Source organism: Chrysemys picta, chromosome 6 (assembly GCF_011386835.1).
Source record: "Chrysemys picta bellii isolate R12L10 chromosome 6, ASM1138683v2, whole genome shotgun sequence".
Lineage (NCBI taxonomy): Eukaryota > Metazoa > Chordata > Testudines > Emydidae > Chrysemys > Chrysemys picta.
The window spans coordinates 112,430,922-112,450,743 of record NC_088796.1 but is presented as its reverse complement, the minus strand read 5'-3'; the positions used below and the strand labels follow the sequence as shown (position 1 = coordinate 112,450,743).

The 19,822-nt window shown below is 44.4% G+C and overlaps 1 long non-coding RNA gene across 3 annotated transcripts in view; it reads right to left on the bottom strand.

Annotated features, from left to right (window-relative positions):
• LOC135972267 (uncharacterized) overlaps nt 1–5,775 on the bottom strand; it is a 197,715-nt gene extending 191,940 nt beyond the window's left edge. For all 3 annotated transcript variants that reach the window (XR_010588693.1, XR_010588694.1, XR_010588695.1), the window contains exon 1: nt 5,700–5,775. This is a non-coding gene — a long non-coding RNA (uncharacterized LOC135972267). The remainder of the gene's footprint in view (nt 1–5,699) is intronic.
• Between the last annotated feature and the right edge of the window lie 14,047 nt (nt 5,776–19,822).

Below are 19,822 nucleotides of genomic sequence, written 5' to 3'. Positions count from 1 at the left end.
CCACAGTATGTATATTTCAGGCCAAATAGCTGGTACCTCCATAAATTCCCTAGTATCTAAATTTTAAAATGTGCTTTCATAGTAGGAAAGAGTAATTCCCTCCACGGCAGGGATTAAGGAGTGAAATTCTAGGTCCTGATGTGACGGATGTTGCTACCCCATGCAGTATCTTTTGGGGACCGTATTGTGTTAAGTTTATGGATCATTGTGGGCCAGGGATTGTATGCAACTCCAGAGGGAAGGGTTACCGCAATTCCTCTAGGAACTCAAACCAGGGGGAGGGGCAGGGGTGATTAAGGTGAAACAATTATGTTGAAAATACCTCCAGCGAGGTACCACCCTGCGGAGAGGCTTGCATATACTGGTTCAAACTGGGTTTTCCAGAGACAAAACAGACAAAGAAAGGGCTTTTGGCATAAAAAGGATGGGTTTAAACTGACTTGGGGTCTTCTTTCTGATACAACGAACAGATGGAACCTTGTGCCTTAGGGGGACCCCAACCCTTGCAGAAGGATTGGAAAGACTTTAGCCTACTAGGGTCCCATAAAAATGATGGATGACTTCTGTTATGTTTAGTGTTCATTTAAATCTGTTTTCATTATGTTTCCTGAGTTTTGCTTTTACCTTAACAATGAATATGCTTGCTTCGAAAGAGCTATGTGGTAACTTGTAACTGCTGGCAATACACTGTTCGTAGCCTTCAGAAAGCGAAGCACAGACACTGACCTTTAGGCACACTGGTTTGGTGGGGATATCATAGTATAAAACTCCCATTCCTATATGAGTGGGGCAAGGGACATGGTGATGGCTGGAGACCTACAACCTAACTGGGAACTCCTGAAGTGGACCGAGAGGGGGGAATACAGGTGCAGTTTCCCTGAATTGTGACACCTCTATTATACAGATGAGATGACCATAGTGGTCCTTCCTGGATTTGTTTCTATGAATATATATTGCAGGACAGTGCATAGTTCCAGTAAGTTACCAGACAAATATTTTGGAATATCTCATTTTCTTAGAAACTTCAAGCACACCAAATTCTCTCTCTCAACTGTTGGAGGGTACATTAAGGTGTGTAGATACTACAAGTATTATCCCCAGGTTTTCATAATGCCTGCAAAGCACTCTGGGGAAGAAAAGCATCAAGTACAATTTTCAAATTTGAAATAAATCAGAATTGGTGAAATCCCTTTGCCACAAAGTGCAAGTATACAAATAACTCACAATGAAGGTGAAGAACATTAAACAGCTGCCTTGAGTACTCTTGCCATCCCTTTAGAAGATACCATTGAAGTAACATTTTCCTGATGAAGCTTTGGGTTGAAACCTGCAAAATCTTAATACATGCAATAGTCCCAATGAGACTGAGTAAAACTATTCCCAGGAGTAAAGTTATTCACATGCGTAAATCTTTGCAGGGAGAGGGCCTTGCAGATTTTCAGAACACACTGGGCTAAAAAGATAATATTGAGGAACAATGGTCTTTCGGTTAAGGCACTAGACTGGGACTGAGGAGATCTGAGTTCAGTTTCCCCCTCTGACTGAGTATGCGTTGGGCAAAAGAAGTCTTTCTGTGTCTTAGATACCTCTCCGTAAAATGGGAATAATACTCTTTGTCTTGCTTCTTTAGAGTGTAAAGGTGGGAACTCTCGTTAGGGTGGGAACTCTCTCTTACAGTGTATAAGTATAATGGGAGCCTGAGCTTGGTTGGGCCCTCCAGATACCACTGCAATATAAATAAGAATTCGCCACTCCTTGCCTTGATGCTATTGCTTCAGTGGTCAACAGCGTTACATCCCATTTGATAACAAAGCAAAAAATCCTGTTCCCTCCCTATTGCCATCTACACCCTAAGCGTGCACACATACACAGAGTGAATCCCAAACCACATGCACTGTGAAGTGGCATCAATAGCTGCTCAGTGATTATCCAAATTACCAGGGTCAGCCTTAGGGAAAATGGCACCCTGGGCGAACTTGTATTTTGGTGCCCTTGGCCCTGTGGGAGTGGCTCCTCACTCCCCCCCACACACACACACACACCCCTAGGGTGGCACGGAGGAACATTGAGGGGGTGATCAGTATCTGTGTGTCACCACTCCACTCTCCCTACCCCCCCCCCAGTTCCTCTGCCAGGAGGAAGCAGGGAGAAATCTGGGTGCCCCCCATGCACCACTCCCCTGCCAGCTGGGAGCCGTTTCTGACACTACATCGGCAGCGCGCACTTCTGCATCCCCTTGACCACTGGCGCCCCTGGGCGGTCACGCAGGTGGCCCACCCCTAAGGCTGGCCCTGCAAACTACTATCACCACCACTCCCTTTCTACCGCTGGTAGTTCAGCACATTTCCTCCATGGAGCCAGACACAATCAACATGTAGCATTATCAAGATGACTGACAGCTTTTACCATATACTATGTTTTTACTAAATGATTTCAGGGTGGGAAAATATATGAATCCACCTTTCTATGAGAGGAGCAGATGGCAGAAATATAATGATTATGGAAAACTATACAACTGTAACTATTTCAACAAGGCTTTTTCCCCCCTCTGCTCTTTAGGACTAGAAACAGAAAGAGAGAACACAGACTGGGATACACATTCTGAGCCCCAGATTTTTGTCCTCTTTGCACCTATTATACATGCTCATGTTAGTTTGTCCTTGCTTGGGCAATCGTAATAAAGAAGAGAGAGAAAAATATTTCCTATTCTGATTACCAAGTTATGATAAAGTTGACATGTTGTTTTATCCAGATGCTTCTGACCACTGCATGACTCCTCAGAAAACTGATATAATACTTAAAGGTTAAGCACCACAAACAAATTTGCCTCATGATGGGAGAAATGTCAGGGAAAAGAATTAATTAAATGTGAAAAGATGTCCCTCTGTATCCAAAGTCCTACCTTGCAGTTAAATCAAGATCTTGCAGTTCTAAAATGTCAAATTCATTTATTTAGCCTTTTTAAAATAAAAAGTGAAAGAGAGAGCAAGAAGAGAAAAGGAAGAGCAGACTGTACTTTGAGCAAGGTTAATAATAAGCAGATCTTTATTGCTGCACAATATGGTTTCTTGAAAATAAATAGTTGAATATCAAAAGTCAGGTATCACAGACCACAGTTGTCCTAGACAGAACAAGGAGTAAAGGTCTCAAGTTGTAGTGGGGGAGGTTTAGGTTGGATATTAGGAAAAACTTTTTCACTAGGAGGGTGGTGAAGCACTGGAATGGGTTACCTAGGGAGGTGATGGAATTTCCTTCCTTAGAGGTTGTTAAAGTCAGGCTTGACAAAGCCCTGGCTGGGATGATTTAGTTGGGGATTGGTCCTGCTTTGAGCAGGTGGTTGGACCTCCTGAGGTCCCTTCCAACCTTGATAGTCTATGAAATGCTCAATGTGAAAAATACAAATGTTTAATGCCAAAGACATTTTGGCTCTGAGTTATCATATTCAGACAGTTTGTAGAACTTGGAAATCATATAATAAACAAGGTGGAGGGACCATAAAAAGCAAAGAAAGAAAGAAAGCTCCTTAGGAAATCTAAGACTCTACCCTAATTCAATAGAAAATATGTTTAAGGGGGGAAACGCCTGACAGATGTAAACAAATTACATTACATTTCCCTCTAAATATTATGCCATTCAAACCTTGGTGGGCTGCTTAAAAAGGGCTAACGCAATCCTTGAATAGATACACAGGGGAATCTTAAGCGTGAATAAGGAGGTGATATTACCTATGTATTTGGCAACTGCTACTGGAATAGTGTGTTCAGTTCTGGTGTCCACAATTCAAGAAGCAAGTTGATAAATTGGAGGGTTCCGAGAATAGCCACAAGAATGATTAAAGGATTGGACAACAAGCCTTATAGTGAAAGGCTCAATCTGTTCATCTTAACAACAAGAAGTTTAAGGGATGATTTGATCACAGTTTATAAGTACCTACATGTGGGAAACAGAAATTTAATAGAGGGCTCTTCAATCTAGCAGATAAAAGGTATAAGATCATCCAATGGCTGGAAGTTAAAGCTGGCCAAATTCAGACTAGAAACAAGACTTAAAAAAAAGAAAAACACACAGTGAGGGTAATTAACCACTGTAACACCTTTACCAAGGGTTGTGGTAGATTTTCCATAACTGGAAATTTTTAAATCAAGATTGGATGTTTTTCTAAAAGATTACTCTCAAGTTCAAACAGGAATTCATTCAGGGAAGTCCTCTGACCTGTGTTATACAGAAGGTCATACTAGATGATCACACTGATCCCTTCCAGCTTTATAATCTATGAAAGCAGAATGCTTCTTCTGCCTCTACTTTTGGGTGGAATTTTGCACATGTACATATCCGATTGGTAATCACAATGCATGGTTAACAACAGGTATTGGTAAGTTGCAAAGACACACATTACATCGACCTTACATGATGCTGAAACCAAGAACACAAACTGATGCTGGATTTCATATGGATCTGGCTGAAACGTAGTGAACTGTCACCTTATCATGGCCCAGTCCTGCAAGCTGCTGCACAGGGCCATCTGGCCCTTTAGGGTTCAGACCCTTATAATTGATTTAACAAAACTGTATTCAGAACTGGTTATTGTTCATTATTCAGAGAGTTAGCCTTAAAGGAAAAACATGAATTTCTTGCATTAAGCCCTAATGCCTTTTGGGGGATGTCCTGCACCACAGTCTAGAAAACCTCATAGTAACATATATGTATTAGTGAAATGTGTAAACACGCCCTCCCAGTTCAGGAAAATTCACAGTGAACAATTAAACCATACCCTGATGTTCTCAGTGTTGCTGCCTAGAGCTGGCACTGCTTTATCTATTACATACAGTGAGTTATTTCTAAGACAGTACTCTGTTAAAAAAAGCAGCTTAAAATCAAAATAGGGAAGAGTCAGACAGATTGTGCATCCAGTATTGAGGGGGTGGAATAAATATGCAAGATATTAAACTTTGAAAAGTAGCTACTGAAATGAAACTGCTTTGTGACTAATTCTCATCAACATTCTGAAAACACAAACGTGAACTGAAATGATCAGGGTGAAAGCATCCGATGAAAGTTAGAACCACACAACAAATAATGGCAGCAGAAAGAGAGAGAGAATATGTGACAACAAGCTGTGATGACAAGGTTATCTAGGAATGAATTTGGGGTGGCTGCATTATTTAAGAGCTATAAGTAAACTATGCAGATGCAGTAACACTCCTGGATAGGTCATCAGTGGGGACTGAACCAACTGGCACCTCTTTATCTAAAAGCACGAGTCTCTACCACTTGAGCTAAAGGACTATGTCCATCAGCTCAAGGACAGCAGAAGACTCAAGACCTCTATACATTACTGGGCACTGAAAGAGGACAAAGCTATGCTATGTGAGTTGCACAGACTATCACACGAGTGCCAACTTACAGCACAGCCCGGCATTTACCATATTCTACCTCATTTACAGAAAAATGATTCTAGAAAGTTTCTAGAGAAATTTTACTTGAGCTTTTTTTTAAACCCTCTGTGACCAAGCAGGTCACCACAGAGCATGTGTAAACCCAAGGGGACAACTGGTGCAAAGGGTTGCTGTAACAATGTATGTAACTTGCATTAAACCTCTTTACTGAGTTCCTAATAACATTCTAAGGGTGAGATACAAAAGGAAACTCTATCTTCCAACTCCTCTTATTTTGGAAAGTACACATTTGGAGATTCTTACCTGCAGGCAACATTTACTATGTCTTTCTCTGGAGCCAGAGTGACTTCCATAGTGTTTGAAGCTAAGTGCTGGATTCCATTTTGGGTCAAGTGAGGGGGGCTTGTAAGAGCGGCTATTTATAATTTTATGTGGCACCATCTGCTGTTAGGAATGCAGTATTGCAAGGAAGGCAGCACTACAGTGTCCCACTCAAGAGTGGCAAACTGCCAAATATTATTTGGGTTGGTTTGTTTGGGGTGTTTTGTTGGTGGTGGCTTCTTCCTGGCTAGAAGGAGTAGGATGGGAGAGTGATTTAATGAGGTAGGAAAAATATATATGTATTAGAAATAGTTGGGGACTGCAAGGAAAGGTCTGGAGGGAGCTGGCTGGCTAGAACCAATAGAGAGTGGAATTCAGGAATGACAAAGCTAGTCTCCAACACTAGGAACTTACTCCAGTTTAAGGGCCCAGGTAAGCCCTGGAGTTTGTTGCAGTGCAGGAATGTTGCCCCGGGTGAGGAATTCTGCCTAGATAAGGATTAGAAATGCTTAGATATCAGATCAAGGTTTTTAATGGCTGTCTCCTTGTTCATAAGGGGGTGAATAGGTCATCTGTTTTTAGTATTGGACCTTTCTAAATTAAGATATACTTTTGGGGGCTTTCAAATTAAAAGTCCCCTATTCTGATACTAACAAGAAGGAGATCCTGATCATTTTCTGCCTTACCTCTCTCCACTGTATTTGAATCTATGACCCACATTTCCCTTGCTACAATTGGAGTGTGGCATGTTCCACCTTCAAAGTCGAGTGCCCAGTTCACAGATTTCAGAGGGAGAGAAAAAGCTTTTAGAAAAAAATGTTGTTGCCTAAACAGTTCCTCTGATATTATGGCACAATACCCAAGGACTTTCTATCGTAAGTGCTGTTAGCTAACATGAAACTTCCCTTTCCCAATGATCAAAAGCTTTTCTTGTGACTCAGCAGGGCTAGAAAGATATTTACGCCAGAGGGCATTCTGCACCAAAAAATTAAGATTTCTGCACCAAAAAAAATAAATTCTGTGCACATAATTTAAAATTCTGCAAAACTGCAAATTTTATTTGTCAAATAAACATGGAGGCTCCAGCAGGGCATTGGGGAGCATAGGCCACTGGCTGCACAGAGGTGGGAGATCACTGTGCAACTTCCCTCCCACCCAGGACACAGACTCAGTGATAAGGCTTCACCCAACCCTGACACAGTGCAAGGCCTGGGTCTGCCCCAGAAACACCCCAGGGCCCTGCCCCTCCGTGTGAGGTGCACTAGGTGTGGGCAGGCAGGTTCAGCAAGGCAGGATCCAAGTATGGAGGGGCTTAGTGTGGGGGTGCAATGGTAACGAGACTCTGCGGGGGGTCCAGGTGAAGGTGGTTGTGCCTCAGCTGGGGGGTCTTGGTGTGGTGGGGATAGAGCTCTGTATGGGGGTCTGGATATGGGGGGCTAAGTGGTGGGGTCCGGATGCTGGGGGAGTGGGACTCAGTGGGATGGGGATCCAAGTGCAACTGGTTGGGGCTTGGTGGGGTGGGGATCCGGGTGCAGTTGGCTTGTCAGGGTGGTCCACGTGCAGGGGGAATGGGGCTCATCGGGGGGGGGGTTCTGAGTGCGGGAGAGTGAGGCTTGGCGGAAGGGTCTGGATTTGAGGGGGTCTGGATGCATGGGGGTTGGGTGGATGGGGGAGCATCTCCCTATACAGGAATCCCTTTCCGTGCAGCTGAAGAGCAATAGGTGCAGGAAGTGGGGGGTGGGGAGGAGTTTGCAGAGCTTCCTGCAGCCAGGGGAGAAATCTGGGGGTGGGTCTGACTCGGCCCTGGATGCCGTGCAAGGGAAGAGGAAGTCCCATCCTGCCCAGCCCAGCCTGGACTAGCAGCTGAGCCTGGCACAGGGTAGGAGCCACCAAACAGATTTCCCCCAATCCTGCCTCCTGCTCCACAGTGATTTACCTCTCTGCCAGCTGCCCTGGGCACCCAAAACATACTGCTGGGGAGGGTCGCATGACCGCTCTTGTGGCTTCCCTTTGCTTCTACGTCAGAAAGTCATTTTTCTGTGGGGAAGCAACAAAATCTGCGGAGGACATAAATTCTGTGCATGTGCAGTGGCACAGAATTCCCCCAGGAGTAGATATTAAACCTGCAACCTGTCATTGGTCCAGGACTGAATATTGCCTATCCTTCACCTCAGACCTGTGTGTGAGACACACAAAATATATGGTGATTGTTTACAAAAGTGGGCGCTGAAAGCTGGGCTCCTCCCTTCATATCTTGGCAGGGGGTTAGACTAGATGACCCTTGCCGTCCCTTCTAACCCTCTGATTCTATTAGAGCACCTAAATATATGGTTAGCTCCTGAAAATTGCTGACCATCTAGAAGCTGCTACTCAAGTCAAAGATGTGTATAGTTATACATACATACACAACCTGCACCCCAATGTTAAATATAGTGATCATTTCAATTACCTTACTAAAAGAAACAAAATCCTGGTAAATCACAATGAATTACATCAGCAATCCTAAACCTTTAAATTCTATGCCTAAATACTTCCTAAACTACTTACCCATATATAATACAAATGTGAATCATTCTCTTCTTAATTGCCAATATGTCTCTGCTAAATATACATATGCAGTTGACAGACTGGCCCACCATTTGCTACAGGGGGAGGGTGTTGAGAAAGCAGCTGTCACAATGATATCAATGTTCTGGTCAGGCTGAGCAATCAGACCAGGCATGCACAAATTCCATTATCTTAGCCTTATCCCTAATCCTGCCATCCTACATAGAAGGGTTGTTACAGACGGAGCTAGCAAAGGCTCCGGCTGCAGTCTCCTGTTAGTTAGCATCAGATGCTGGCCATAGTAGCCTCCCTGGGGAACTACTAGTCCACAGATTTCAGCTACAGATGTTCATTCAAATGTTTTTCAGATTTTTGGCATGTATGCTCCACAGAGCCACTGACTGGATTTTGTCTTGCTTTCAAAGATTTCTACTCAAATGTTGGTTGATTCTATTTTGGCTGAAATTGACAGGTTTCTGGGATGTACATGGTCAATACAGTATCTGTGGAGGGGGAAGGTCATGCAAAATAAAGAGTCTTAGCTAACATCGTTCCTGACTTGAATCTAACAGCTTGAGGGCTTGCATAATTATCGCATTTGCTTGACTATAGTGCTTTCTTGGTTTATTAAAATTCCCTTTGGGCGCTGGTGGCAACATAGCTAAAAAAGGTATTGCAGCTTTCTAGTGGCTATAGCTGAAGGAACTGTCTAGTCCCATTTAATCTCTTTGCTTCTACAGAGATCTGCATACCTTTACCACCTCCATTACCGTAGGAACTGTGATTGGATTTAACTTCCTGCACATTACATTAGAATCAGCTATCATTCTTTGCGTACGTTTGTTAAATTCAATCTGGTCTATATGGGGATATGAAGCAGAAACATGGTAAGTGTATTAAGGAATAAGGGTGGAAAGACTGGAGGATTTGGGATCTGGAATTACTGTGCAGATAAAGATAGCTAAATTCATGTTGCTGCTATACTTCTGTCAAGGAGGATAGAATTGCTGTAAGCCTCTATGTTCTGTCTTTCTGAGTGTAAGGAATACTAAGTAATGCAGGACTTGCTTATGCTAAAGTGATGTCCTTTTTTCCCTGGGAAGTTAATTTGGTGCTCTTGTGAATAGGGCTACATTGACGTTCCTGGAATACAAAGTTCTTTATACAAAAACAGGTTCAGCAAGGCAAGTTTTGCCACATTCCTCTGTGGTGTCCTCACCAGAAGGTTTCTGTGTCAGGAGGGGTAAAGATCCACTCAGTCCTTGGTTACTCTGCTGAGACTGCCAATGAGGATGCCAACTGTAATATTGTTTGCAATGTTGCTGTAGCCATGTTGATCCCAGGTTATTTGAGAGACAAGGTGGGTGAGGTAACATTTTTTACTGAACCAACTTCTTTTGATGAGACAGAGAAGCTTTTGAGCATACACAGAGCTAGACCTGAAGAAGATCTTGTCTCTCCACTGTAATATTGGGCTTTTATGTTATGGATATTTGCCTCCTAGGAAATGAGTTGAGACCACAAACTTTCACTTTGCCCACTAGCTGTCAGATGGTGTAATGCCCTTTTTACTCTAAAGTCATGAGTGAATCATTCAGGTAACAGATTAGCCATATAAAAGGTTATTGTTGGCCATTTTCACCCCATGTTTCACTGGTATATACCTCCTCCTGCTGTACATCCCCCTTGCAATCTGATTTGCTGTCTTTTCTCATTATGTTCCCAATCTAAATTATTATTTGTTTTCATGATGGGTATTTATAGAGGTCCATGTCACCATAGCATCTGGTGACACTTTACATTGTTTAGATGACGTGCAACTTTTCAGAAATATAGGAAACAAAACCACTGTAGGCTCTACAGTGAGCTTCTCAGGGCAGAGACTCTGTCTTTGCAGCACGATATATGTCAACAGAGATTTGACAAACTAGTAAAATAAAAGAACAGCTTCCCAGTAGTAGGAAGTCACCATTCAAATTTAACTGATCTGGTTCAGCATTTTCATTAGAAACACAAATCATGCTCAGGAGTTTATAATGTAGCCCTAAAAGTTTGTTGTGAACTGAAAACCATCCAAAGTCTCATCTAAGGATAATTTTGTTTTGTTTCTATATTATGAACAAATAATCTGTTTGGGTCAATTTATTCCTTCTATTCTAGTGAACAACAGTGAGGTGGCAAAGTTTGAAGATGACACAAAATTATTTAGGTTTACGAAGACCAGAAAAGACTGAGAAGAACTCCATAAGGCCTAACAAAGCTAGGCAATTGGCAAATGAAATACAGTGCTGATAAATGCAGGGTAAGGGCCATTGGATGGAATAATACTCACACCTATTGCTATGTTCTAAATTAACTGTCATCACTCAGCCTTAGTGACATTGTGGGCAGGCCACGACAGTTCAAATTCGCAGGAACCTGAAACTCTTTGCAAGTCATTAGGGGCTAGACTGGCACCTGAATAAAGGGCAGCCTATGGACTAAATCCTCACTCAGTCATAATACAGTCCCTGCTTCAGGAAAGAAGCAGTCTATGTCAGCTCTTTTCCCCAGCACTGCTTATATGCCCCTCCATGCCACTCAGCTGTGCTGACTGGAGTGATGGAGTTGGGGTTGGTGGAGTCAACTGCCCGTCCACGTATCCACTCCCCATCCACATATCCAGGAGGGGAATAGCAGCACTGGAGATATGTCCCCCCCAGCTCCCTCGCTGTGAGCCCATGTTGGGTAGTACAGGTTGGCTCACAAATGAGCTCTAGTTTAGGATATGATGCTGCTCTATGCTTGGCTAGCACAGTTCACCCTAGTCCAGAAAAGCACCCTGGAATGTTGTTGCTAGTGTAGCTGCAGGCACAGAGTATAGAGGACATTAAACATTTTACCTTTATTCTCCTCAAAGGCTCTCTGAGTTAAGATACAATGAATTTAGATTACATTTCCATATTTTTTTCCAGAACAATGTGATAAAATTAGCTATTTCTGTCTTACAACAAAGGCTTTTATAAGAACTTCTTTGTGGTGTACACAAGAGAGAACATATCTTGCATATCAGCAGCCATGATTTACATTTGCAGCTGTGAGCAAAGCTGGGAGAGAGTGCTGCAAATTTCACTTCCTTTTATTTTTTAAGATATAATTTTTCTTTTAAAAAATGGTTACATAGTTCTGAGGTTATTATATAGGATGGCAGAAGCTGAGACAGTCCCATTTGGGATTGTGCACACAAAGGTGAAGTGACCCTGATTACAGAGGTAATATTGAACTGTGTCACACTTCCAACCTTTGGGGCAGACCTCTCCCTCTAGACCTCTGCTCCAGCCCTGTGAGAGGCTCTGAAGCACAAGTTTGGTGTCAGTGGGAGTCATAGGTGATGGGTGAAGCTTCCCCTTGGGGAGGCTAGCACCGGGCCCCGCCTCTTCTGGCCAAGGCCCCATCCCTGCTCACAGACTCCCCCTCCCCCACCCCGACATGGCCCTGGCTGGGGCAGGAATGGGCTGAGAGCTCAATCGGGGCCATGGGGGGAGGGGGCTGAGAGGTTGGCCCCAGCTGGGGTCAAGCTCTCAGCCTCAGCAAGGATAGTGGCAAAACTCTCTGCCCTGCCCATGGACCCACCCCATTCTGCCCCTTCCCCACGGCCCCACCCCTGTTCCACCCCCATTCCGCCTCTTTCCCTGAGGCCCTGCCCCCACTTGCTCCTTCCCCTCACCCCCGCTGTGGCCCCAAGACCAGAAAAGCTCTGTGCCCCGGCTACAGGGCCATAATGGGGGGAGATTTTTTCCAGAGGCCCCAAATCCACCACTACCCCACCAAAGTGGCTCAAGATTTGGAGATGTTAGTCTCCCCTCGCTTCCATTATGTGCTACCCTTTTCTGAGGATTGAAATTGGAGGGTTTCTCTTTGGTTTCAAGAGGGGTGAGAGCGTGGCCTTCTTGGGAGGCCCATATGTGGGTGCCCTGCTGCAGCAGCTGTGTCCCATTGATGGGTACCTTAGAGCTGCTGAAAGGAGAGGAAAATGCTGCTATGAGATGGGGAGTAGTTTGGTTGCAGGGCTTGTGGTTCTTGATTCCTGTTGAGATCAAAGGAAGACGAGGCAGGAAACAAAAATCTCAGGTGGACAAAAAAATCTCAGGTGGACACATACACATACAGAAAAACCATGAGCATCACCACACCTAACTTTTAGGTGCCTAGAAAATTACTATGATTACTAGGGGGGGTGAGAGACATCTCAGAATGGTATCCACAAAAGGGAGCATGCTAAGAAGTGGCTCTCTCTGGCTCTTTCTTTCATTATTTATCCACAGTAGAACAAGACAGACAATGTCTCCCATGTCCAACATTAGTACTATAACTACTGGCCTAGGAGTTATCGGGGAGGCCTCCTCCCCACTCCTGGTTGTTTTGTGTAAACTTGTCTATAATGGCCCAAACATAGGCACGTAATAAACTTTTACTGCAAAAATTTAGGCACTGAGTAAGTTTAGGCAACAACAAGGTTTGGTGGCAGCTGAGCGGGAGCTTTGTGAATCCCAGTGGGACCTGACTCTGGGATTTAAGTGCTTAATGTGATAGCTAGGCACCTAAGACCTTTTGTGAAAACAGCCCTTGGTTTCCAGTGCAGTTGGTTCCAATGCTGTTTATGCCTGAGAAGGATAGAGTGTCATATATCTCTCTCAGCTTGCAGAAGCCCAAACATGTGATGCAAAGAGACAAACTGAGGGACATCAAACACCATCTCAAGGAAAGATTTACAAAGCTGTTGGACTGAGTGAGTAACTCTCTCTATACCCTCCATCTCATCAATGTATTTCTGACATCAATATTTTTCATCAATAAAACTGAGGGGACACCAAATCTGTGTAGATTGTAGGGATCTTTGGGATTCAAATGAGTGATACTCTTTTAAATGATAGGTTCAGTGGCAGATAAGATTTTGCAGCCAGACAGTAAGTGCCACCTTTACTGTCTGGTTGCAAAACAGAAATTAACATGAAAGGAGGCTTTGCACCAAGGAGGAGGGAGTGCTCAAACATTTAAAGGGACAGGACATCGCAAAGAGGAATATCCTGCCAGAAGCAAGACAGTAGTGCTACAGGATCTGTGCTGGCTGCCTGTTGGCTTCCTGATGGAGATTAAACTGTTAGTTCTTATCTATAAAGCCCTAAATTGCCTGGGAGCTTCCTACCTGAGAAGCCACCTCTCTTCCTGTGCCATTCTGCTACAGGTTAGGTCAGCAAGGCCACTCCAGGTGAAGCCCCATTGGTACATATGAGGGAGCTGCTGTCTGGCCATGCTCTGTAAAAGCCCCTTGATTTTGGAATTCACCCCTCCTTCCCCTGGCCCTTCTTTGCATCCTGTGAGCTCCATCTGTTAGAGAAGGTATTTCCAGATGGAACCTGAGGCGATGAGAGGGTGTGGCCAAGGCACTCCTACTCCCTGGCTATTTCCAGGCTCCTACAAAGCCTACAGTGGACTTAAACAGTTCTGGAGGCTGAACTATTTCCTGATCATCTCAGGACTGGATGGGTGCAAGCTGCCTCTCCTCTGATCCTGTGCCAGGAACTGCACAGGATTTCACTGGAGGGCTACAGGAGCTAATCAATGTGAAGTCTGAGAAGGAGGAAATTAGGTCTAGGATGAAAACATGACACATTCCACTTTAACAGCAAGAGGAACCGAATGGTAGAAATAGTGGAGCAAAACTATGACTCCAAGTGAACAGCCTACTTGAATAACTAGGCCGGGGTAGGCAACCTATGGCACAGATGCCGAAGGCGGCACGTGAGCTGATTTTCAGTGGCACTCACACTGCCCAGGTCCTGGCCAGCGGTCCGGGTAGCTCTGCATTTTAATTTAATTTTAAATGAAGCTTCTTAAACATTTTAAAAACCTTATTTAATTTACATACAATAGTTTAGTTATATATTATAGACTTATAGAAAGAGACCTTCTAAAAATGTTAAAATGTATGACTGGCACGCGAAACCTTAAATCAGAGTGAATAAATGAAGACTCGGCACACCACTTCGGAAAGGTTGCCGACCCCTGAACTAGGCTTAGAAAAGCATCTAGTATGCAGGCCCCCAGTAGTCACTTCCTGTCCTGAATATGTACTAAGCTATTATGTTGACCAGGGAATTCACTAGGTCAGAGTGATGACATTACAGAGACAGGCTTCGGTCATATTGCCTCCTGCCAATATCCAAAATAAATTCCACATATGCTTTAGTTCCACTGGAAATTGTTGAGTTCACTGGGTAAAACACATGGCCAGTGTTATTCGGGAGGTCAGAACAGAGGATCAAAATGGTTGTGCGGAATCTGTGACTCCATACATTTTAAAAAAAGAAAAAAATGAGTAGTTTGGTTTAAGGTTCTCCATTTACTGCCTCCCTTGTACACAGATTAACATCTCTTTAGTTTCAGGAGCAATACCTTTTAACGGGTTCAGACAGCAACTTTGCGACAATAGCTGTGGCAAAGCAGAATGTGTTTCCATTGTAATTCATTAGCTTTGCTATGGGTATTATGGCAAGGTAAATTCATTTAAGTGAGCAGAGAGGTACATGCACATACATGGTAGCTAAGTCCAGCCACATCTGTAAGGGATCTCATCCCCTACAGGAGATGTCTACACTGCAGCTGGGAAGGAGCATCCCAGCCTGGATAGAGAGACTCACACTTGCAGGGCTTGAGCTAGCATGCTAAAAATAGAAGTATGGCTGGTACGGAGACTTGGGCTACACCTGAGCTCAGGAGAGCCGCTGGGCTTTTAGCTCAGGTGGGTGGCCCAAATCTCTGCCAGAGCTGCCGCCTCCACTCTGCTGTTTTTATCCTGCTAGCTTGAGCCCCACTAGCATGAGTGTGTCTACCTGGTCTGGGAAGCTTGCTCAGCTTCAAGAGAAAGCAAAAGGCAGAAATACACAACTATTGACTATGAGGACTACCTGAACAGTGGTACTCTCTTCATTTCTCGGCACATTTGCCTAGTTTCCATTAAAGGCACAGGAGCTATGCACACCATTTCAGGGAGAACTGACTCCCTTTTAGTTTGATAAACAAACATGCAGTGCCTAATGCTAGTGCCATAACCAAATTGGCACGTCTCCCAGCCCACTTCAATAAACACTTCTCCTTTCCTTCGCTTGTCGCTTGCTATTCTCCACTAGCAAAATCTTCTCCTGCAGCACCCAGCCTAAGCAGTTCATCTGAGCACTAAGGAGAAAGGGAAGAATTCCACTTCAATGTTGCCGAGTAATAGTGAGCCACTTTGTGGATGTTACTCCAATTTAAAAGCTGCTGTAACCTCTCCGAGCCCCTCTTCATTCCTTTGTGCCATGCAGGGGGTGTAACTATATTACCGCCTCACCACCACCTTGCACAGCAGTTACACTCATTCCTCTCCAAGATCACCACATTGCGCCATCTGAGAAAAATACAGATTTGCCTCTTAGGAGTAAATGTCCTTTACTGCATCATGACCTACAGGCAATTCAACGTGTTTGGAACAGTCCATCCCCTGCCACAGGGGAACCATATGTCTCCCACTGCCAGGTGTATAACTCCCAAGAGAAGAGCAGGAAAGAGCATTCCCTGATTAGTTGTGTGGGGCAGGAAAGAGGCGCTGGAGCAGCTAGGTAAAATCGGGCTTTCAGTTAAAAATTCTAATAAACTTAATGAGTTTTGCCCAAGTCACGATTAAAGGCTTTAGGAACTGGCCCAATGTGTCAATGTAATGGCCTATTAAGGTTACTGTACATGATAGATAGATAGATAGTTGCTGTTAGGTAGTATTTATCTATCTAGCCTCTCAAATTAAAAACAAAAGCTGCTTCTGGAACTCTGGGAATATGAAACTTTGGCCACACTCCCAACCAATGCACTAAAATGACTAAAAGGTTGGTTTTGTATGTAAAAAAAATAATAACTTCTCACTCCTAGGCAGGCAGTATATGGCCAACATTCCTCATCACCACCTATCTATTACCTTGTTACAAACCTATGAAAATAGGGGGGTTATAATAAAAAGATTGATAGAATTTGATCTGTAGAGATAAGAAGCTGCACCTCTCTAACATGCGTCATGAATCGTTTTGGCTTAAATCCGTCTGTGGGCTTAAGTGAATAGCTTTATTGATCAGCTTTCTTTCAAAATAAGGTACACTGTTTCACAAAGAGGCATTTTCCCCCCTGGTGCACACAAGCATGCTAGAAGCAGAACAGAAATGCTGGGAGTATTGTAAAGCATAAAATTGATTATTGATATCTTGGCTTTGTTTTGCAGTATCAAATTAGGAAGAAGCACAAAACTAAGCTTGAAATTACTGCCTCTTTGAACCGTTAGATAGCATGACAAAAATTGGAGCTTCAGGTGCTTCAAGATTAGCATTAACCTTTGAACAAACAGACAAGGTCAGAGCCATGTGGAAAAAATTGCTAACAATAATCAGTATTTAAAGGTCAACAATCTAACCTTTACATAAGTGGGCATGGCACTCATACCAGTAGTAGGGTACATGGAGATGTTGTAAGGGTTTTATCTGAGGCCTTGTCTAAAGCAGCTTTCTGCGCTGTAACTCCCAAGGTGTACACACTGCCAAGCCACTTAGTGCGCAGAAACTGCGCAGTTGCAGCGCTGTAAAAAAAACACCCCGATGAGAGGCGTACAGCTTTCTGCGCCAGGGCTACAGAGCCGCTGTGCCAGTGTAGACATCCTGGTCAATTACAGTGCTGCAATTGGCACAATGCCTGTTCTCACCTCTCTGGTCATCGCTTTGAACTCTACTGCCCTGCCCTTAGATGACCAACCAAGCCCCACCCCTTAAATTCCTTGGGAATTTTGAAAGTCCCCTTCCTGTTTGCTCTGTGATGCGTGAAGTGGTCTCAGCGCATCTTTCCAGGTGGCCAGGCCTGCTCCACGCACCAGGTGATCCCCCACTTGGAGCAAAAAAAGCCAAGCTGCTGGACCACATCAGCATTTGGGGAGAGAAAGCTGTCCAGTCCCAGCTGTGCTCCAGCCGTAGGAATTATGCTACCTATGGACAGATTTCATGCATGACAGAAAGGGGTCATGACCAGGACACATTGCAGTGCAGGGTCAAAGTGAAGGAGCTGCAGAATGCCTGCCACAAGGCACAGGAGGCAAACTGCTGCTCCGGTGCTGTGCTCACGAGCTGCCCTAAGGGCATAGGAATATTGTCATCGGCCAGGTCTAGCCTCCCATATAGGCAATGCCAGCGGGCCTTTAAATGGCAAAAAGCACACTTGGCAGTCATTGTGCACTTGCTCAGCCTGTTGTTGAACCGCTCCTTGCTGCTGCCAAGTTGCCCCGTGTATGGCTTCATAAGCCACGACATTAAGGGGTAGGTGGGGTCTCCCAGGATCACAATGGGCATTTCAACTTCCCCTACGGTGATATTCTGGTCTGGGAAGAATGTCCCTGCTTGCAGCTTCCTGAACAGGCCAGAGTTCCGAAATATGTGTGCGTCATGCACCTTTCCAGACCAGCCTGCGTTAATGTCCGTGAAATGCCCATGGTGATCCACAATGCCTAGAGAACCATAGAGAAATACCCCTTGTGATTAATGTACTCGGTGGCTAGGTGGTCTGTGCCAGAATTGGAATATGTGTGCCATCTATCGCCCCTCCACAGTTAGGGAAACCCATTTGTGCAAAGCCATCCACAATGTCACACACGTTGCCCAGAGTCACGGTCTTTCGGAGCAGGATGTGATTAATGGCCCTGCACACTTCCATCAACACGAGTCCAACAGTCGACTTTCCCACTCCGAACTGGTTAACGACCATTCTGGAGTAGCCAGCTTCCACAGTGCAATCACCACGCGCTTCTCCAATGACAGGGCAGCTCTCATTCTCGTGTCCTTGTGCCGCAGGGCTGGGGCGAGCTCAACACACAGTCCCATGAATGTGACTTTTCTCATCTGAAAGTTCTGCAGCCACTGCTCGTCATCCCAGACATGAATGATGGTGTGATCCCACCACTCAGTGCTTGTTTCCAAAGCCCAAAAACGATGTCCCATTGTGGTCAGCACCTCCGTGAATGCCACAATCTCATGTCTTAGCTACTAAGTGTGGTGAGATCAATGTCGAACCCCTCTTGCCTTTATAGTTTAAGGAATAACTCCACTGCCACTCGTTAGTGAGAGCAAGCAGCATATTGGTCAACAGTGCGAGATCCATTCCTGGAGACCGAAGAGGCAGGACGCGCAGGACACAAACCATTGAAAGATGGCGCCAAATGAGGACGGAAGCACAGGTATTGCTGGGATGTGAAGCAATGCATCACAGGGCATTGGGACAGGACCCAGGATGTCCCACGACCCCCTCTGCCTTCGCACAACTCTTAGCAGCAGAAGAGGAAGAGATGCTCTGTGGGATAGCTACCCAGAGTACACCGCTCTGAATACCGCTGCTAGTGCCACAAATGTGAACACACGACTGCACAGGCAGCTTGAAAGTGTGAACACACAACAGCAGTTTCCCTTCAGCACTCTCTGAGCGGCGCTGTAACTGTCGGCGTTGTAACTCTGCCAGTGTAGACATACCCTGAATCATGGTTTAGCAGATTTTTACTGTATGGTTCTGCAGTGCTTAGGATGCTATGGGGAAAAGACACTTCATAAATAAGATGTCTTGGGTCCCAATCCTACAAACATTTCACATGCTTATCAGTGTTGCCAGCTGCAAGCATTCAAAAAATTACGAGTCAGGACACAAAGTCATAAGATTTTCTTTAAAAAATCATTAGAGTGACAAGTGAACAAGATAATATCTTTTACCACCAACTTCTGCTGGTAAAATGGACAAGCTTTCCCAGGCGTAAAAAAGAGCTCTGTGTCGCTTGAAAGCTTCTCTCTTTCCTGGGACCAGCTTGGCTACAACAACAGTGTCCCTAATATCCTGGGACCCTTTCCTGTCACTAATATCCTAGGACCAACATGGCTACAACAACACTACCAACAATTAAAAAAAATTATTGCAAACTACAGACAAATCTTACTGCTCAGTCTACTATACCCACTACATGTAAGGTATCCAAGTCACAAGAAATAAAGGGTTGTGGGGGTATTGTTGTTAGTATAAGCACGGGACAATATTTACCAAAGTGTGGTGTATGCAGTGTTTTTTAATTTTATTTACACTTCAAAAAAATCTCTCTTGGGGTAATCTGTTACGTACAAGGATATGTGTGAGCAATGACAAGACGCTGCAGCAAGATATAGTATAGATACACAATGGAACAGTGAGCTCTGGGAATGCCTAATCAGCTAGGAGGGTATGCTTTATACATTATTTGGGACATAATGTCTATCAATATTGTGTCCAGCAGCTGCTTGGAACAGGTGGTAGAGATGCCTGGGTAATTGCTGAATGTGAAGGGATGGTTTTGTTTCTTTGGCTCAGTGGCTTATTTCTCTTTTCTTTCAGCATAATTTGAGTAGTCCCAAAAAAAAGGAAGACAGGAAATACATTAGGGTATGAAGGGTGCCTGTGATGGGGTTCACACCCTGCCAGTGGCACCTCCTTGTGGCTGCTCT